Here is a 20,715-nt window from a genome sequence, read left to right on the forward strand (position 1 = left end):
TTATACACATTAACATGGTCGTATACTGTGGGGTGGTGGGGCTGGGAGCGCAGGATAAAGGGTAGACTCGTGTTTGTCCGGTAAGCAAACTGCAGGGGGTCCAGCAGGAGGCCCATAATGTCTTTCAGATGCTTCAGCACCAGGCATTCTAAGTATTTCATTATCACATATGTCAGATGGCATTCAAGGAGGCTTTAGACTCACACCAAGATAATACTAACATTGCATGGCTCTAGCTGGCAACAGTGCTTCATTCCTTATGTTAGAGACCTAAAAAGCCTGCCTAGGAATGAAAGAGAAGACATCTGGACAACACTTGGATAAATGCTGAATGAACGATCACCAAGAACATCTCTGAATGGCCCACCCAGGAAGTAAATGAGCCTTTTTGAGATGGACTCTGACTCAGAATCTGATGAAGAGCTGCAACCTGACAGAGCCAAACACAAGTACAGGACAGGGCCTAGCATCAGTATGGAGGAATGTCCCCTGTAGTGGTGGGCTGCTCATTGTGGAGCGCATGACACGCTTGCTCTGCTTGCCTGTAAATATCTAGCATGTCTGGAGTGCACAGATCCTTGTGAAAGACTCTTTCCCAAGGCAGGACTCGTTGTTCACAAGATAGCTTTACATTCAGAAATAGTTAACCAGTTAGTTTGTCTAAAAAAAGTTTATATTTCCATAAAAATCATTGAGTATTAAGGTTGAAAAGTTTAAAATATACATAATCTCTACAGTATCTAGAAGTAAAAGAGGCAGTTTAAAAATATTTTTAGTAAGAGGCTCTTTGGAAAACTTTTATAACCTATCAGGGATTTCTGATCCCAAAACGTTTGACAAGCTCTGAAATAATGAAGATAAAAATGTACCTGTGTTGTTGTAGTGACTCTCATCCGATAAGAAACACCTTCTATGGGAAATACCTGGTTATAAATTCTAAAACATTTCTTATTGGTTTCATTTAAATTGAACTGTAATTGAAAATGACAACACTTGATGTCAAAGAACGTAACCTTAAAGCATCAGTGGACCAGACTGAAATGAGTCAATAAGGAAAACAGCAAAAATCAAATTGTTGCTAAACTTTAGTGGTTTATCTGAAAATAACCCTGGAATAAATAACACAATTAATTATGAGTTTGAGTTAAAAAAAATAGAGAAACACAAAAAATAATTAAACAATAAAATAAATTATATTTATTGTATACAGTAATGGTGTTCCATTTGTACTGTATTGCTTGCTGAGATATTGCATTTACTAAGAACCACATTAGGGACCAAATTTAAAGGTTTATTTTACCTAAAACACCTCTCAGGGTAATTACATCCAGTTCTTTTTTTCCCCTAGCTAATGCTGTACTTCATTGCACATGATCTTACTCTGAGCAATCCTTGTTTAATTGTTTGACCATATCTGATAGAAGAACTGAAATGTCCTTTTGGCCTTGCAAAATGGAGCTATCATTCCACAGTCAATAAAGCTGTGCCATTCAAGTTGAAATCCTTCTTCACACACCATTATCCAAAAGTCCTGGATAAAGCTCTGAGGGAGGTGCTGTCTCGTACGCCATGTAGCTCACCTCATGTGTCATCAAAAGAAATCAGCATTGACCTGTTTTACTGGCAGGTGAAGCTATTACCCCATTGCAGGGAATTAGAAACACAACCTTTACCTGCAGAGAGGAGGAGGCCCATTTATGGCAAAACACAATGTTCAGCGAGAGGGATTTAGAGCGGACCTCGGTGTTTTAGCCGTGCGGTTAATTTACATTTTAACCAGCACATGCATAAAACCACAGTGGTAACAAACAGACCATATGGCTTATGTGACTTATTAGAACAAACGTTCCTCAGATTCTACTGCTTTGTTCATATACTGTCAAAGAAGTAGTTTTATAAACAGCTCTTTTTTGTCATTGTTTTAAGGCAGCAAAGGTGAACAGTGGGCACATTTCACAAACAAATGAACTTGAAGATACATTAAAGCTACTCCTTTTTTGGGAAAGAGATTAGGACTACAAATTTGGTATACTGGTTCATTATCAAAACAGATTAGTGTTGTTCCTGTAACCTGGTACTGAGAGAAAATATTTGCCTTTGTCATGATTTAGGGTTTGTTTGTTTTGGACTTTTCCGGACTTGTTTAGAATCCGCTCTGTCATGTCCACAGAAACCATCCAATCAGCTCAGTCCACTTCTCAGTCACCAGTTCTTGTGCGCTCAATCTGCATCAGATCAAGTCTGGTTCTGCCAGCAATCCCTGGTCTATCAGCAGTTCCAAAAAACCCTTTTTCACGTAACTCTGTTTGGCTGAATTTCAGGTTCACATCTACAATTGTGACAGCCATAGTGCAAATATCAAAGCTTTTATTTGCTTTTTGGTCACATTTAAACATTTTAGATGTTCACAAATGTATCTAAAAATATTCAAAATAATAAAAAAAAACTGCTTACCGGATCTACCGATACCAAGAAGAAAAAAATAAAACTTAAGGATGCAAGTCCAATGACATCTTGTGTAAAACTAAATCAACATTTCAGAACAGGATCACCTACTAACATTCAACCTAGTGATGGTATTGTGATTATATTGGGCAGCTTTATCACTTCAAAACCTGCTTTAATGGATGGAACCCCAAATTCTGCTTTTTACCATAAATTTCTGCAAGAGAATGTCAGGAACTAAGCTCATGACCTCAGGCTATAGTGGTGCCCAAATCCTTTGCACCAAAATTGCCAAATAGAAAGCACTCAGGGGCCATGATTTATTTATTTTAAATAAAAAATGGTAAATCATTTTAGAGCTATTGTTTGACCTTTAACCTGCTTAGCAGAACGTTATACTTTCAATACTTAAATGACACACAGCAAAAGAAGACAAATTATTATAGGTCTGAAAAGGGTCTCAGCCATTGGGTTTAGTAAAAGAAAAAGGTTCTGCACACTGTTTCTGCAAATGTTTTGGGTGAACTCTTTTCTATTTTGTTGGTCTATAAAAGAAAATTCACTCTATTCCCAGCAACAAAAATAACTTTCTTTGAAAACACTCACTGGATTTATCCATATTTAATGAAAGGCTATGTCCAAGTTTGTTTTGGAGTTAAAGTTGCTGGATGTCAGTGCCCTTAGTTACGGTATTAAAATGAAAGAAAAAACATGGCTAATAAAAGAATATTATTTTGGGTTGTACCTGACATTGAACATGTAGAATAGAGAAAATGCAAGAAGTGTACTTGACACTGACCAATAAGCTCTAACTTAACTGACACAATTCAAATAAATAAATGTAAAATCAGCCAGAATGAAGCACCAGTCCATAGGAGGAAAGCTGCTGATCTGAGGATGTAGTGTCAAGTGTGTGAAGAGTGCATGTTAAGGAGAATTTAAAAGTAAATGTGTAAATTATCTCTTTTATATCTCTTTTTCAAATGATGTGCAATTTGCTTGTACAATATATTTAAAATAATTTGTTTTAATGTGTCTAGGTCAACATATTTTTCCTGTGGCATCTTCTGTTACAGCTATTCTGCTTTTTCATTCATATTTATCGTTCACAGTTTTTATACAAACACAATGTAGCACAGTTGCCCCATTTTCCAAGATTCCCCCTGAAGCATTTCTGAAGACACCCAGTGTTATCAGAAATCAAGTTACTTCATGGAAATAACTATGTTCACTTTATGCTGCTTTTCAAACCTTTAAGTTCAGATAAATAGCAGCAGTGCATCAGTCAACAGATTAAAGAGAAAAGAGGTGAACATATCATGGAAGTGATTTTTCTCTCAGAAGTCCCAGCATACTGGACTGGATAGAAAGCCACAGGCACGGCACCCACGTAGCTATTTATGAGCAAAACAAACAAACAAAAAAATAAGTCTGCAAATGGAATAGAGAACTAGAGCATGTTGATGATCAGAAATAATTTTTAGATGTCCAAGTGTTCAGAGGGTAAACAATCTTTGTGTGGAGAATGATAATTCCAAAAGAAGCTGCTTCTACATGTCAGCACTTTACCACAACCACAGGCATCACAGCGGAGCAACAAGTTATGTATTAAATACACGAAAATGAAATGTGCAAATGCAGAAGATAGGAGGAAAGGTCTTAACACACAGACACAAACGTCTACACACAAATGCTGTTGCCCCCTCTGCTCTTTATTCTTCTTTTTCTTTCTTCACATTTCCATCTTAACTTTTATCTGTTTAGATCCTTTCTCCCTGCTCCAATCTCCTCAAAGCCACATCTCTCATCGCCTCTTTATCAGATCAAACCACGTTTCCACCATTTTCTCACTGTTTATTCAGGAAGACCTTTTAGTCTCTGGCTGCAAAGCACTTGCTCAAATTCATTGCGACAACTTCCTCATCTTTTATGCATGTCTCTTCCCATTTATTCACTGCGTTCAGGTCTTCTGACTTATTGTCTGTCTGATAAGGGAAATGGATTCAGCTCCCTTGAGAAGATGAACGGGAGATGGTAAAATGTGATCAGTAGTGGCTAAGGTAGACATGCAGTATTTTAAGACTCTTGGTACTAGAGATGCTGAACAATATATTTAGTTTACATGGGAGTCCCTATTGTTAATGGACTTTATTTTCCAATGATCTGCTGGAGTTACAGAATGATTGCAAATGATATGCTCATATAAAGGAGGGATATTGTTGTAAGTATTTTTTGTCGGTATTAGAGAATACTTACAAAATGAGTAGGGGTCCTAATATGTATTTCCCCTGTTGCATTTTTTTGTGGTCAATGGGTATGAGGTGGGAACACTGGAGAGACTGCAATGTCACCACAGGCCCAATATCTAATTTAAATAATCATATATTTTGACAGTGACAGAAAGATGGCTGCACCTTCATCAGCTATACCATGTGTTGGGTTGTGTGTTTGACAAAAAAGAAACCCAGATCATAAACATCTGCTTCGCTGAAGAATCTCGACACTCATGTGAAGTGTAATGTTGTATGCCTTCATGGAGTGTTTGCTTCAGTAATTACACCTTAGAGTGGATGAAGGACAACCACCAAGGAGCTGGAGTTTAAATACGTTACAGACAAATGAGACAAAATCTCCTCCCATAGTCATCTGGCAGAATTACATTTGAGGCCAATTAGCAGCTAATTAACATCAGATTAAAGTGAGTTGGTTAATGATAAAAATAATTAAATGTGAAGCGGCATCAGTAGCGCAGGAGTTAGTCGGAGCGGGGGATCGAACCAGCAAAAGGACAGACTCCCTATCTCAGTTGTGTGCCCTTGGGCAAGATACTTTAGGGCAGCTGTGGCTTCTAACACAGCTCACCACTGTCAGCGTGAATGGGTGAATGACTGACTGTAGTGTAAGGCATTTACTCTTTACCATATGCTGTGAGCAAAAAAAATAAAATAAAAAATAAAAATACTGACCAAAAATACCGGTGCCAAATATTAATTTAAACTGGATTATTGACATGCTGCATTTGTTAAGCCTCTCTGTTTTGAAAGTGCAGTCTAACATCACCTTTATTTCTATATAAAAATGTGTGTTCTTGGTGTGTGCCGGAGGTCTGCGTAGACTCTCTTTTCCAGATCTGATTTACTGCACACTGCGTGGTGGGAACACTAATGAGAAAACAAATCCTCTCACATAGGCATACACAAAGAAGAGTACACTGAATGGAACATAAACATCATCACAGTGATGATTCCCATCATGGAGAGAGATTTGTTTTAGAGCTGAATGGATGACATAGTATCTCTCCCACAGCATGCTGGTTGTTGGCACACATTTAATCAGCTGTAGAGTAGACTGAGAGACCGAGCTAACATCACAGGCTGTCAGCTGCTGAGAAACCTGATGAGAGCAACTGTAATTAGAAAACATTTAATTTTTTTTTTTTTTTTTTGGTATTCAAGTTTTATAACTGAGAGATATCAGTTTGGTATTACGTTTGGGCTTTTTCTAAAAAAAAATAAAAAAAAAACATGGGATTTGAATCAAATCCTAAAACCGGAGAAATATAAACAAAATTAATCTAAAAACTTGTTACACAGAGACATATTTCATACCATTTAAACTTTGTCATCACTGTTTTGTATGCTGTCCTGAAAAAAGAACTGGAAAAAAAAGACAACAGCTGCCATTTGGTCTCAGGAGTGTGGGGTTGCATGTCCCTGAATATTTTCTGAAAAGCAATGGATTGTAAATAAAATAATAATACTAAAAGTAAAAGAATTAAAGGAAAAATAAATAAACCAGACAAACACTTGAATGCATTTTCTTAAACTGCTTAAATCAAAACAAACTGGGTTGTATATTGCTTTCACTTTGGCCAACACGGCATATTTTTTGTTTGGTGCATACTATAATGTACAAAGTGGCAAAGAAAAAAAGAGAGTAGTACCAAACTGCAGTAAATTTGTGCTCCTGAGTGGTAGCTCGGGTAAGAACAGGCATTTAAAGGGTTTTTCAAAGTCATTGAGATGCAAGTGAGGGCATAAAATGTGAGGTTCCCTGTGAATGCATGTAAAGGCGGACTTTGGTGTCACATCAAAATATAAACTATGTGGTCGGGTCTGAAGCTCTGCTTATTTAAGATTTTAGGTACTTCTACTGTGTATTTGATAAAAAATTGATTTATGCATATTCTATTAAATGAGAGTCCAGAAATACTTTGCACAGAACGATAAAAAACTTATTTGGTTTAACTTAGTTTCCTATTATTGCATCAATAGGGACATTCAGTAAGAGGTTAAGAACTAACTGAACTCAGAGGTGAGTGAAGATATTGAAGAAAATATTAAACTTATACATTTACCTCCAATTCAGAAATTAAACTAACCCTAAACATCACCCCACATGAACTTGAGGTTTGAAGGTTTAAAAACTTTTTGAAGGAGGAGGAGTTCTGGAAGTGAGTTGAAACAACAGCCATCCATGGTAACGTCAGACAAGGAACGCAGCATAATCCAAAATATCAATCATTAGAACAAACTGATGAATCACAGTTTTTTCTGTGCTGTTATTTAGCAGAGCCGAAGCAAAACTAGTATGCACTTCATCACCAAAAGTATTTTTTTTTCAAACAGCTTTAAGATGTGTACATTGATTTATGTCTGAAACAAAACTAAGACAAAACTACAATTTGGAACATAGACCACAATCATTTCTCCCCCAATGATTCCCCCCAGATGTGACAGATGGAGCAGTCACAGTCAACTGCAAGAACATCAAGAAATACACAAGTTGCAGGGACTCAAGACCCGCTTATCCATTATCTATACCTGCTTATCCTTGCAGGGTTTTACACACAGGACCAACAACCATACACTCATATCTAAGATTCACTTAGTGGAACGGATTAAGCTAACACTTATGTTTTTTTGAAATGGGGGAGGAAGCCTGTGTACTCGGAGAGAATCCACACATGGGCAGGGAGGAAAATTCCAATTAATTGATATATATATATATATATATATATATATATATATATATATATATATATATATATATATATATATATATATATATATACATACAAACAAATAGTTTTGCCCCAGCATATAGACTAAGGTTATATTAAAAAAAAAAAAGCCTTTTAGACAAGCAGTGATGACATTTTTATTTATTTTTTTCATTTTTTTTTTTTACATGATAAGATTGTATCCCAAGAGTGTGACTAAACGTTATAATTCATTAGCAGTACTTTAACACCCCCCCCCCCACAACACTAAAAAAGCCATGTATGCAAACAGCATCAGTGATGTGGAGCAAAATCAATGATTTTATCAACAACTCTGGTTGTTGTTAAGATTAAAAAACAATAGTCACCCAAACAATAAATAATGGACAATAATTAATACGTAATAGCATGTATGAAAAAATTATTTCGGCATGGGAACATGTATTTATTAACACATAGCGTAAAACATCATGTAGTTAAGTGTCTATGCATACTACCTCTGCATGTATTATTAATTCATTAAATAAACCGATCTACAGCAAATCTTAGAGCCTCATATTAGAACATCATGGAGAAAGACTAGTCCCGTTCATAAATGGAGCATCAGCATCAAGATAAGAACCACTCAGTCAATCGATCTGTTTATAATGTTGTTTGTTCTTAATACTGTAGAGGCTAAGAAGCTTATTGCTATTACTATTATCACCAACTTTCATACTGCATTTCCATCACTATTACAGCCTTTCCCCTGTTGGAAGGATTTTTTTCTTTTTCTTTTTTTTTACATTGGATCTTGAACCTTTCTTCATTGTTTCCACAATTCGCTGAGAGATGCTAATAGCCGTTAGCTGCTTCCTTGTTTATCTCCTGCTGCACATGCGCAGTGTCGATCTTCCGTTGTTCTTATAAATATACATAAAGGTCTTCCAAATGACCTTCATTACTAATAAATTGAGCAAAAACAAAGTGTAAAACACCGAAATAACAACTAATATGCAAGCCCAACATATTTCATAAAAAATTGGTTTGCAACCAGAGTGAGTTACTGAAATCTAAAAAAAAAAGAAAAAGTCAAATAATGTGGCTGTGCACCTTTAACACCTTGTAGCATACTTGTTTCAGGTCAAATAGCTGAAATATTTTTGACACATTATGTTGACTTGCTATTTCTTCAGGTCAGCTGTTTTAGACCTTTTAATGTATTAAGACTGTTAAACTTGCTGTTAAGCAGAATAACAAAACCTTTGACCTTTGCAGCGCCAAATGTAGATGTGTTGTTGCATTCGGGCAGCCAGAAAGCCAGGTTTTAACAAGGCTGGCAGCTGTTGACTCACCCTATCACCGATGCAGAGCATCATCAACATACTGCTGCTGATCCCATTTATCATTTCCTCTGAGGGACCAGTCTCACTAGACATACGTGTTTTCTAACTCTGTGCTGACAGAGTTGACACTCTTTATTGTCTACTCTGCTGTTGCAGTGATGAGCTTATTTACATTTATTGACTTGTCTGAAAGCTTCCTGATAGATGACACATGTACAATGGAAATCATTGCAATTATTTCCTTGAATAAAAAATATGCATAGGCTGGTGCCTATCTCCAGTGGTCAATTGGCGAAAAGCGGGGTACACTCTGGACAAGTCGCCACTCCATCACAGGACAAATCTGACTTAGAATGCACCTAGGAGGATGGGCCTCCATGTCTTTAAAAACAGCAGCTCTCCAACTGCAGGTTGTTCAAGTGCGAGCCACCAGAATTGACAAAGCCTCCTGTAAAAGTTTCGAAATGGTTGCCTTTCATGAGTTGAATCTACTGCCAATGGCAGTTAAGCATCTTGAGGGATGGGTGTCAGAGTTGTTGAGGTAGTTGTCAGACCAAAACATAGACAAGAGCTATGAAATCACATGGTGGAAACAATGTTTTATTTAACCGAAATAACAAACTTACAGGCAGGGATGGTGAAGACAAGCATCAGACACATTTACAAGAAGCAGACCAGACTCGGGGGTAGGATAACAGAGGACCTGACAAGGACTGAGAGGAAACTGGCAGTTTGAATTGGAGAGGAGACAGAGAGGAAGGCAGGTGAAAGCAGTAAGCATGGGTGAATTTTATTTGATGGTAATGACCTCAAGGAGAAGAGGTGCAATAAAATGACAGAGACAGGAGGAAAACAGAACCTAACTATAATGTAAGCATCACAAATAATAAACTGACTATGACAAAATAAACTCACTAACTCAGGGGTGTCAAACATGACAGCATTTCAATCTGAAAAACTCATACGGATAGAAAAGGCAATTATAAGAATTTATTGATTTTTTCTTCACTTACTTGGGATTCATACGCTGTAATTTTATCCATAATATGCTAATTTACTATATATTTAGAACACTTCCACTTCCTGTTAGGATTTGTTTGTAGAAAAAACATTGCACTGAATGGATATATCTGTTCACACAAGATACGATTTTTTTTTTCTTTTTGAAGCTAAAAGCTGCACACAACAAGAAGTAAAATTATTGCTTTTATTTAGTGTGATTATTCGAACTAACGCTTCAAAACAAATCCTGGGATTCTTCTGTGTAGCAAATACCTTTTTCTTTCTTTGCCTGCATGGAATATTTTCTTGTACTCTAGCTCTATTGAATTACAATTTTCTGCACCTGCAGTACAGAAATGGTCTCCCACTGATATAAATATATTTTTTACAACTATGCGCTCATTGTGGGTTTTTTTGTATGCTCAGAATTTTCATTTTGTTACCACCACAGATTTAAAAGAGATAAATCCCACACTTTTCAATAAACATTCATTTCACTGTTATGTCCTTGTAGGGAAATTTGCCTAACATCTAGATGAAAACATAGAATGCACAATCACTCAACAACAGTCACAACAACAACAATCAAAGCCTCAAACCTATGCTGCCTCCTCTCCTATACCGTGAAGGAATACTTCAAATTTAAGAGTGATCTCAGTGATGCTGTGGAAAAGCTTTAATCTCCAATGAGTTGTATTATGTTGTTTTACAACGCAGTCCTTATTATGTCAAATGCACTAAATGACAAAAAAACATATTTTGCAGAGGTCTGCATTTTAATCTAATTAATTTTGTTAGAATAATCTAACAGTTTAAGGGTAGAAATTAGTCATCTGCCTTGTTGAACGGCTGTCTAAATGAATGGCCTCACAAAGGCATATTTGGTTCAGATAACACGTTGAGTGATTATCAATAGGTACAAGAGGTGGAGAGCAACAAACAAAATGGGTAAGAATAACCCATTGAAAAAACAAACATGGAAAAAAAAACTGAAGAAAAACAGTAGTATTTATATCCCTGCCAACTTACTAGCTAACCTAACCTAGGGCGCCATGTAGCTCAGTGGTATAGCATACACACTTTATGCAGAGCCCACAGTTTACAAAGTAGAGTCATGGATTTGATTCCTGGCCCTGGGCCATTTAATGCTTGTATCGCCCTTTGCTCAGCCCTTCTTCCTGCTTAGCTACTAATGAATAAAGAAATAAAGGTATATATTGCACCCAAGGCAAACCAAAAGTAACTATTATGCAGAAATGTCTTATGTGCAAGTAATTGTGTGAATGTGCCTAATGTCATGCATTTTCAATGTGTATGTGTTTGTATCTGTGTTTGCATGTACTGTACACCAAATACTCATAATCATTTGCATCCCTGGTAGATTTCAATTTACAGTAATCTCTCAAGTTACTTTGAAGTGCACGTCATAGTAGTGGCCTAACCAGAGAGGTTGTTTAGTTCACAATTTACTCTGTAAGCAGCTTAACTCGTTTTTACATGGTCTTGAGAGTCTGGACTCATTAAAAACCAGCAGAAGACATTTTTATTGAAATGTAATTTTCCTTAAGATCTCCTTAAACATGATTGTTTGCTAGCATTTTTATGTAAAAATAAATTTGCTCTTTTAACCATGTTTGAATGTAATTGTGTTTAATTGCTTGCACTCTCTTTGCAAAGCAATTTGTGATTTTTATCTGTAAATGGTGAAATGTGAATAAACTTTACTCAACTGACAGACTGACTTAGTTACTAGTTGATAAACTGGGAAAGCTAGAAACAACAAAGTCAGCTTAGCCATGTTTGTGATGCTGTGTAGTGAAAGATATGCAACAATAACCCCATTTACTGGACTATGTATAATTTGTAGGTTATCCCCTAGTGGTGCAGGGGTGACAGCAAAAAGACCAGATAACTACCAAAATAATATCTTGTTAAAGTGCCAGTGTTCAATTGGCCCAGCAGCCATGTGACTGTAACAGGCTACTAGTATGAACCAACCTGATTTCTTAACACCAACTGTTGACTTACACACGATGCCTGCTATTTAATATGGACAATGTCTTTCTCCAAATATTTAGTTCATGAATGTAGTTGCATGCCAGTCGTTCCTAGAAATCCTACTTTCTCTCTCTGCATCTGTCACATTCAGTTGTGTAATTACAGCAAGCACAAAGGTGAAGGCAGAGAATGCCTTCCAGCCTCTTTCATTTTTTCAGCATAAATATTTATGAAGACAGTTGAATACTCTGAATTTGTAAACAAGACATTATTTTGAGGAAGGAACAGCAGAGAGCAGAAAGGTGAAGAATGTAAGCAGAACGAATCTCCCGCTGACAGCTGGATCTTCTTGGGGTTAATGAGTGAAACAGAATATTCTAAAACTGCAGATATGCACAATGATGGAGGACAAACTCAAAAGTGATCTTATGTACTTCACCCTGAAACTGGACTGGACTATTTTAAACGCTGTCTTCTTCAGAGCTGCTGCTAATATATTTGTTCAGTTTACTCAGTGAATCATAAAGACTAATTTAAATAGATTTTACAACATGATCATTTGAGGAATTTTAAATAAAATGGACCACATAGTGTACTTGGAAGTAACATTGTGTTCTAATACCTCTGTTACAAGGCTGTAAAAACAGCCTGTTTTTGGGAGCCATTAGGAACATTAATGATACATTTGATAATCTGAAGGGGAAAAGCAAGATGCATTGAATTTTCAAAACGACATATAACAAAAAGTAAAAAGCTATTGAAGGAACTGTGTCACCAGAGTTATTTTCAATTATAGTTCTTAGTTAAAATGTTCACACTAATAGAATATTTGCTTTATAATTTAATGATCCACTTCACATATAAATTAGGCAAAGTAACAATGAAGCACCATATGGCTGTTTTTGTCACATCTTTTTCTCATCTGCCTCATAGTGAAATGTCACTTAATTTATGTTCTTCATGCTTTGCGCTTCTTAAGATATATATTAGTCATACATAAAAGGAAACAGTATTTGGTGGTGAATCGTTTGAAAAAAAGTGCGATATTTCATGTATTTGGTGATTAAATAATTATGTTCTGTATTTATTGATTAGTTAAATGCTTTCATCTATTAAGCATAGTGAAATACTTTACCAAATCAAAACTGACAAAATGGTTCATGCTGACATGAGCTCTGACATGAACTAATTCTAATGTGTTTGCCATATACGCTTACCATATTAAAACCTATATATTTAGGTCATGGTGTCATTCAGCCATTAGCTTTACAGCTATGTCATTGGCAAACATTTTTGATCTGTTTTACATCTTTTGTATCCTTTCCTACTGTCTTTGCTCACATTTTATTCAAATGTGAGCAAATGTGGTTATTTAAACCACATTTTATTAATTATTTATCAACACAGCTGAAATCATCCACATCTTTAAATCCATTTTGAAAAAGCAATATATATCTAAAACCTAGACTGAAAAGTAACCCGTTTAGACCATGTTTGTAATTGTAGTCAGTTTTAAAACACTTCAGTGTTCCTCTTTAATGAAGTAAATCCTGATTGTGCTTAAGCACATTATCAGACAAATCTTCAGTCATGCAAATGCAAATTAAAGACGTTATTTGTGCTTTCACAGATATATCCACTTGTATGAAAGTCGGATAGAAAAGCTAGAAGTGTTGGAGAATGCATTCCTCAGCCAGTCAAGCCTTTAAACAATATAATTGGGGCTAAGAAACACCTGATTTAAATATATTAGTTGTGATGGTAACAATATAAAATGTAAGCTTCTATTGTTATCTTATAGTCACGTTTAAAGACAGGGGAGACATACATTATCAGTACTGGATCCTAACAAAGACAAATACAACTAAACTGGATATCTGCTACCTATATACAAAAACACTCAGCAGTCAGCCAGTTCACTTTAAATGAAAATCCTATGGCTTATTTCTGCATGAAATATCCAGTAGTCTTGTGACTGTATGAGATCATTTGACTTCCCTCTTTGTGCGTTAAATGTAAGATAATTTTCCTGTATGCACTTACAAATAAAGATGATGTTTGAATGAACTCTTAAATGTTGTGTCCCCTTTTTTTTATATTTTGTTTACCAGTATTTATCTCTCTACAAGAAGCTTACAACTACCTGGATGTCAAATATGAGACTGCATGGAAATATTCAAAACCTACTACTGAACAATACAGTGTAAATTTGTTAACCTTTGACCAGAGCACCATTGAATGTCAGGATGAGCTGCATCACTCGAAGTTCTTCATGTAAAATCCATCATTATTAATTTGAAAGTTTTCAAAAAGGGTGAGCTAACTTCATGAATGCATTCAGTTCATGCACAACACCGGGTGCAATATGGACATCATTTTAAGATCACCATTGACCACATCAAAATTATAATTTTATTTTCCTTGATTCCACTTGTAAAATACGCAAACACTTTTGAAAGGATCTTCAGTTTTTTCTTTCTTTTCAAATCATAAAACATCATTGGTAACATGCAAAAATGCATAGCTATTGTTCAATGTTTATATTTGCAAATGGCAACATAGTATTTTTCCAATCACTTCTAGTCAGAGTTCACTGATACCCAACTGCAATTTCATCAAACGTTCTTTTGCCATGAAGTGTCTTTGTTGTCATTGTTGGTGCTGTTTTCAAGCCCCTCAAAAAGTTGAAAATTAACATCAGGATTTGTTTGTCCTTCACTGGGGTTTAACTATAAATTCAAAGTAATTGCCTCCAGCGCAGCATCAAGGACACCCAGACTTCCCTCCTCCAGCTTCTTTTGTTATGATTCTGGCTTGTCTCTCTGCATGCTCTCACACACCTCCTGCTCTGCAGTAATCAAGTTCATATGAAGTACCTGTGAGCCATCTCTCGTGGCAGCACAATCAAGTTTATCTCCTTCATCTGTTCCTCTGCCTTTATAGACTGGTATCTAACAGGCAGACAGCGCCAGATTATTGAGAAAGCCGTTAGTAGATGTTCACCGTTCCTTGCCTGCCTGTTTACCTGATCACAACCATGCTCACATTTCCAAGATCTCCCTCTCTTACCTTGCCTTTGTTGGATAACTCACTGGCTTTTGGATTCTGGACCTTAATCAAGATTCTGCCTCACATCACTGTGGCAAACCATCTTTCAATCTCCTTCTCCATTCTCCCTGCACTTGTGAACAGGACTCAGATATATTTAAAACCATCCATTTCAGACACATAGATGAATATAAACATGTTAGATACAATACACTTTTGTTTATGTTCTTTAGTATGATTTCAAAACATTTAAGTTTTCAAAAATATGTTCTAAGACAAACATATGTGTCCCACAATGGGACAATTCAGATGTGACAGTTTATAGTAGTGATAAAAACAAGCAAATCTAGTCTAAAGTTAGTTCTAAAGTAGCAGAGGATGAGATTTATCAGGAACACAAAAAATGAAAGTAAAGAAATTTAAGAAAAAACTAAAAGAGATAAGAACCATTCACACACAAGACAAAAGCAGACTTGAAAGCTATTATCCACTGCAATCACGAGGGTAGGGTAAATTTGAGAGTTTTGTATCTCCAAGGTCATGTGAAATACCTTTCAGAAAAAAAGTCATTGGTTGCAAAGAAGTACACATTTGGGTTGTGCAGCCCTACCCAATTCTTTATTTCATTTCTTTATTTTGACCTTTTATATGAAGTCTGACGTGATCACTTTGGGGCATTACCTTAATATGTTTCATACTTTCCATTGCTATTGGAGACATGTTGTTATATTCTTACCAGCCTGTATGCTTTGTGCCTGAAATTAAAGTCAAATTGCTTTGGGCATGAAATATTGGCGAATAACTGCTTCTAATTCAGCCTATGAGAGACTTTATATGGGCATGTATTTACTGCACATTATTATACTAATAAGAACTTTACCATGATGTTCCCGTTAGACTCGCAATGAAGCAGTTTATGATGTTAAGAAAAACTTCTAGTTTGAAAATTTGTATCCCTGAATTTAACTTTGTTTTCTCAGAGCCATATTGTGATGTGTGTATTTCCACCAAGGAAGTAAAAACAGCCACGATGCAGCTGCTTGAACACATCCATTTGAAAAAGATACTGAATTCAGAAAGGCTGAAACACATATGTGTTCACACACACCTACACACAAGCATATTTCCATCCCTCTACAAAATAAATAGTGTCTAAATCTCCCCCTTGGACAGCATTTTTCTCCCCTCTGTATCTACTTTCTCATGATGGCCTTCATGATATGTAACTCAAACAGACTTCAGATTGCTTTAAACCTTCTTTGAAAGCTGGCACTTTGTCTCAAATGTGGCCTGCGGAATATTTCAAGGAAGCACATAAAGCATTGCCCATTTCACAAAGATAAACAAGGACATTTAATAGGATTCTGTTTGCTTACAAGAGTTTCTTACAAAACAAAAACCACTTCTTGTCCTCATACTAAAACAATCAATCAAGAAAAAGAGGTAATAATCAATCCATACAACTGTTATATTAAATAGGATGTTGAGCATATAAATAGAATATATTTCTTTGGTTTAAAATTTTAGAATGTATCATTAAAGCAGAAACAATCATCTTGAAAGCAATGCAATTAAGATGACAAAGACTCACAACAGCCTCTAATGAAAACTTTAATGATTTAAAATTAAAAATTTACAGTCAAGAGTATGGGTGTTAGAGAAACAAGTTTTTCTCACTTTATACCCCCATCAGAGTGAAAGGTCAATCTAATTTAGTTCTGTCCACCCAGGTCTTTAGCATGAACACTAAATAGGAAGCCTCTGACCTTCAGGTGTCTGGGTTTAATAATTAATATTCACCTCACAATGTTTCTTCTACAGTTATGTTGTGCCAGTTCAGACGTGACAGAAAGCGGTAACGGACTACGTTACCCATGATGCAATGTGGTCAAAATGGCCACCAACTCATGTGGTCAAAATGGCCACCAACTCCCATCACGCAACACGGCAAAATGGCCGCCGATCAAGGAAACGGCATCAATTCGGGACGTAACGGACTGCGTTACCCATGATGCAATGTGGTCAAAATGGCCACCAACTCCCATCACGCAACACGGCAAAATGGCCGCCGATCAAGATAAGGTTGCTATAGTGATGGCTATAAAAGCCGATCACACACGATGAGCTTCCTTCTTCCCTGGCTTTAGCCAACCCGAGAAGACACGCACAGCTGATTCCGTTGGGGTGATTCCCCGCCACGTGTTCGATTGCTCGCTGGACCGAGATTTTTCGACGCAACGGTTATTCCCTGCTTTATAACAGGAGGTCGACTTAAATAAGTACTTTTAAATTCCCTCTGATCAAAAGACTGAGAGACGCCGCATCTCCCACTGATCGAAGAGGACCCCGCTTTGTCTGGCCAACAAAGCGACTGACTGTTGAACCCGGAGGAAGAAACGAAGCAGCTTCTTCCCCGTCCCGCTGCAGCCTGTGGACAACTGCGCTCGTCGAAGCGCGTCCAGAAAGCCACACTCGGAGCGTTCCGGACCAGCCCCGAGGCAACTCAAAGTAACGGGGTTTTTCCCCTTTCATTTCTGTCTCACCAACAGGGTGTTTAGAAGTGCCTGGGCAGGCGGTAGAACTTTGTAGGTGTTGGTTAATGCTTTTATTCCACGACGAAGTTGGAATCATTTTGCTGAACATTTTCTTTGTATGTGCATGTATTTTACAATTGATTTTGCTGTGTTGATTTGTGATTCATCAATAACCCCGCCGTGGGTTACCGCCTTATTTCTTTTCATCTTTTTCCCTGCTCCCCCCCCCCCCCTCTCTCTTTTCGCTTCTCCTTATCAGTTTAATCTCTTTGTCCGAGCTCAAGTCGCGGGCTTTGCTTTAAACTCCCAGTTAGCTGCCCCCTTTCGAAGCGAGGCATTACCCCATCAGCGTAAGCGTGGTTACGTCATTAGGACCTCCCCTCATACGTCATCGTAGCAGCCATCTTGGGAGGGTCACGTGTATCTGAACTGTAGGTAGCTTAGCTGAACTAGCTTTGTGTAAGACATCAAAGCGTCCAGTGAGATTCCCGAAGCTGTTCTGTCTGTCAATGCTGATACGTGAAATGCCGATGTTTCGAGGGCGGTGTTAAACAACTTTGAGTTAAGTTAAGATCTGCTAACCGCTCATTTTAATCCATTGTTTATTTTTGTTTTGTTCTTTATTTCCACATATATATTTTGCATGTTTTAGTTTAGTAATGAGTAAGAATTCCAAAGTTGTTTGAATCAGAGAATTACTGTAACAGGGAATTGCTTTTGGTTCAATAAAACCAACGACTGCGGAATAGAAATTGTTTTGTGTTCAATCCAATTCACAGTTGCATGGGTATTCAGAAATCAGAGCTAACCTCCTTTGGAGTTAACATCTGATATTAATACAGAGACAATATCATTGGATGGTGATAAGGAATAAGGATTTAAACTCTAATTGCAGTTACATTGGGGTTCTCACAGCCTGCTGGATAAACCTGGTCGGTTAACAGTCCGACCTGATCATTTATTCCAGCATAAATTGAGTTCATAACAGCAAATTAACTAATGCATTAGTGGTATAAATACTTACAAGCTTATAGCTAACATCACCACCATTTGAACTATATTTGTTATAGCGGAAATTTGAGTTGAATGATTTATTATTTAAATTATAATACCAAATTATAATTAATAATAATAATAAGCATATTCAACCAGCTTATGGCATAGCATAAATTGGCTTTTCCCGGTGTGGGCTGGAGTCTACTTATTGGCGTTCCTTTAGACTAAATCGAATAACCAGCAACTTATGAATTGAATGAACACAATCCATATTCCAGCATTTTGACTGCTCACCTTGCCAAAAGGACTATTCAGTCATAATTGATTAAGGAGGTATCATTACTAAATATATACGTGTTTGTGGTGGTTTGAGGTTGTTAACCTGAGGTTTGAATATTGATTTCTGGACTGGAAGTCAGCTAGATTGAAATACACAGCAGCCAGCGTCTGCTACTTGTCAATCAGAGTCTGTGTCGTGTTCTGCTTTGAAAAGAGAGACCCTGCCTCCATCTGGTGGCCAGGATAGGTAGTTGCAGTCACGGTTTTAAAGACAGCTTAGATCGCTCAGTGTCCCGGAGGGACAGTTTTGAAAGTCAGTTTCTTTAAACTTACCTTACGGTTACGCCCCTTTGTCTTTTTAATTTTATTTTATTCATTTTTTTTCTTCTCTTTCCTCCCTTATCCCCCTTCTGCTCATCATAAGTGGTCAAAATTGAGCTGTGATTTTGAAACTAAGGTTGCAATTTAGCGGTTTTTAACTGTCATTCTTTGCCACCTCTGAAGCTCCAAGACACTGCTATTTTCCACACATGTGTAGAGCACCTGTTCTGAAATAACTTACATCACAAACAAAGCCACAGCTTTATCATTTAATTACTGGCCGAAAGGTTAGTGGTCCATGTCACTCAAAGTTAATATTCTCAAAGTTAAACAAGCATATTAACCGTTCCTAAAACTAAGGAGTTGTAAGTCGCAGGGTTGATTCTCCCCTGCGCAGCCTAATTAAACGCACGTATTTGAACCCACTTACTGCAGTTAAAGTGCCAGTCATAGTGCGTGTTTGCTGTTAACAGTTAAAGTGAAGCCACTTAACAGTTGTTGTTAGCAGTTGTTGTTTAGCGCTGAGCTAAATTAAAGTGTATGCGTTGTTACCTAGTGCTAAGCTAGAATACAGCGTTGTTATTTGTTGTCTGTTGTTTAGCGCTGAGCTAAACTACAGGTTGTTACCTGTTGTGTTGTTATCCATAGCTGACAAAGAATGGATAGTAGCGGTTCTTCAGTCAAAGGAGCTGAAGGTCCAAACCATTCCATTGGAATGGAGGCCCAGGATGTCATTAGCTCACTGCTTAAAATGACACCGGACGAACAAACCCGTCTGAATCAGTTTAACATAAAGGACTGTGAGAGGAGAATTCAGGAATTGGTGGAGGAGGTCCAGAGCAAACCTAAACATAGATTGGTAGCAGATGTTTTGGGTGAATTAACTGCGTTATACCACCGAAGGTTAACGCTAGAGACCGATCTGCGTAACAGAGAGGTTGAGATGCGGATCGCAGCTGAGGAAAGAGTTAGGGAGCTAGAACAGACAAGTGTTCAGGGCAGCTGTCATCTCACAGAGGAGCGAGAGGAGGATCACATTAGCTTGCAGACAGAAGGATCTGAGTGTGAGAACTCCAAAGGAAAACATGGAGATCACACCTGGAGGACATTGGATGAACTGGGCCCTCAGACGCCTTCTGAGCGAAGGGTAAGCGAAGGTCAGGACAGATATAGCAGTGTGATACGGAAAGAAATGCCTAAACAACTTAGGGTGGCAATCAGGACTGATCCACATGATGTAAATCATGGGAAAACACCTGCTTCCCACCTGACCCCTGACACGGCCCGCTATGATCTTTTCCCCCCGCCAGGGCGACGGGAGCACCGTTCCTGGGACACAGGTGAACCCCACTCCTCTGAACTGCGTCCACAGACAAGAGTTCATGACAGGGGGGGTCCCCCGGCGTCCCACGAACGGCCGCCGATGCCAGGTAGGTGGTCAGAACTGGAGCCTCCCTCCCACCGTGGTTACCACAGGCAAGAGTCGTCAGGAGAGGACTCAGATGGACCAGCTCCGATCCCTGAACAGGGACTGCGGATGCGTCAACTTGAGTCCCTGGCCCGAGACATAGAGCGTTTTGATCCTAGCAATACAGAATCCACCATTGGTGACTATCTCAGAGAGGTAGAGCGCTGTCTGCTAGACTTATATAGCCCCTCAGCTCGAGAAAAGTTGAAGCTTATCTGGAAAACCACGTCCAGAAGTGTCCATGTTTTCATAGAAAGCCTCCCTCCAGCTACACGTGACCGTTATTCAGCTCTTTGT

The sequence above is a fragment of the Fundulus heteroclitus genome, unplaced genomic scaffold (assembly GCF_011125445.2).
Source record: "Fundulus heteroclitus isolate FHET01 unplaced genomic scaffold, MU-UCD_Fhet_4.1 scaffold_113, whole genome shotgun sequence".
NCBI classification, from domain to species: Eukaryota; Metazoa; Chordata; class Actinopteri; order Cyprinodontiformes; family Fundulidae; genus Fundulus; species Fundulus heteroclitus.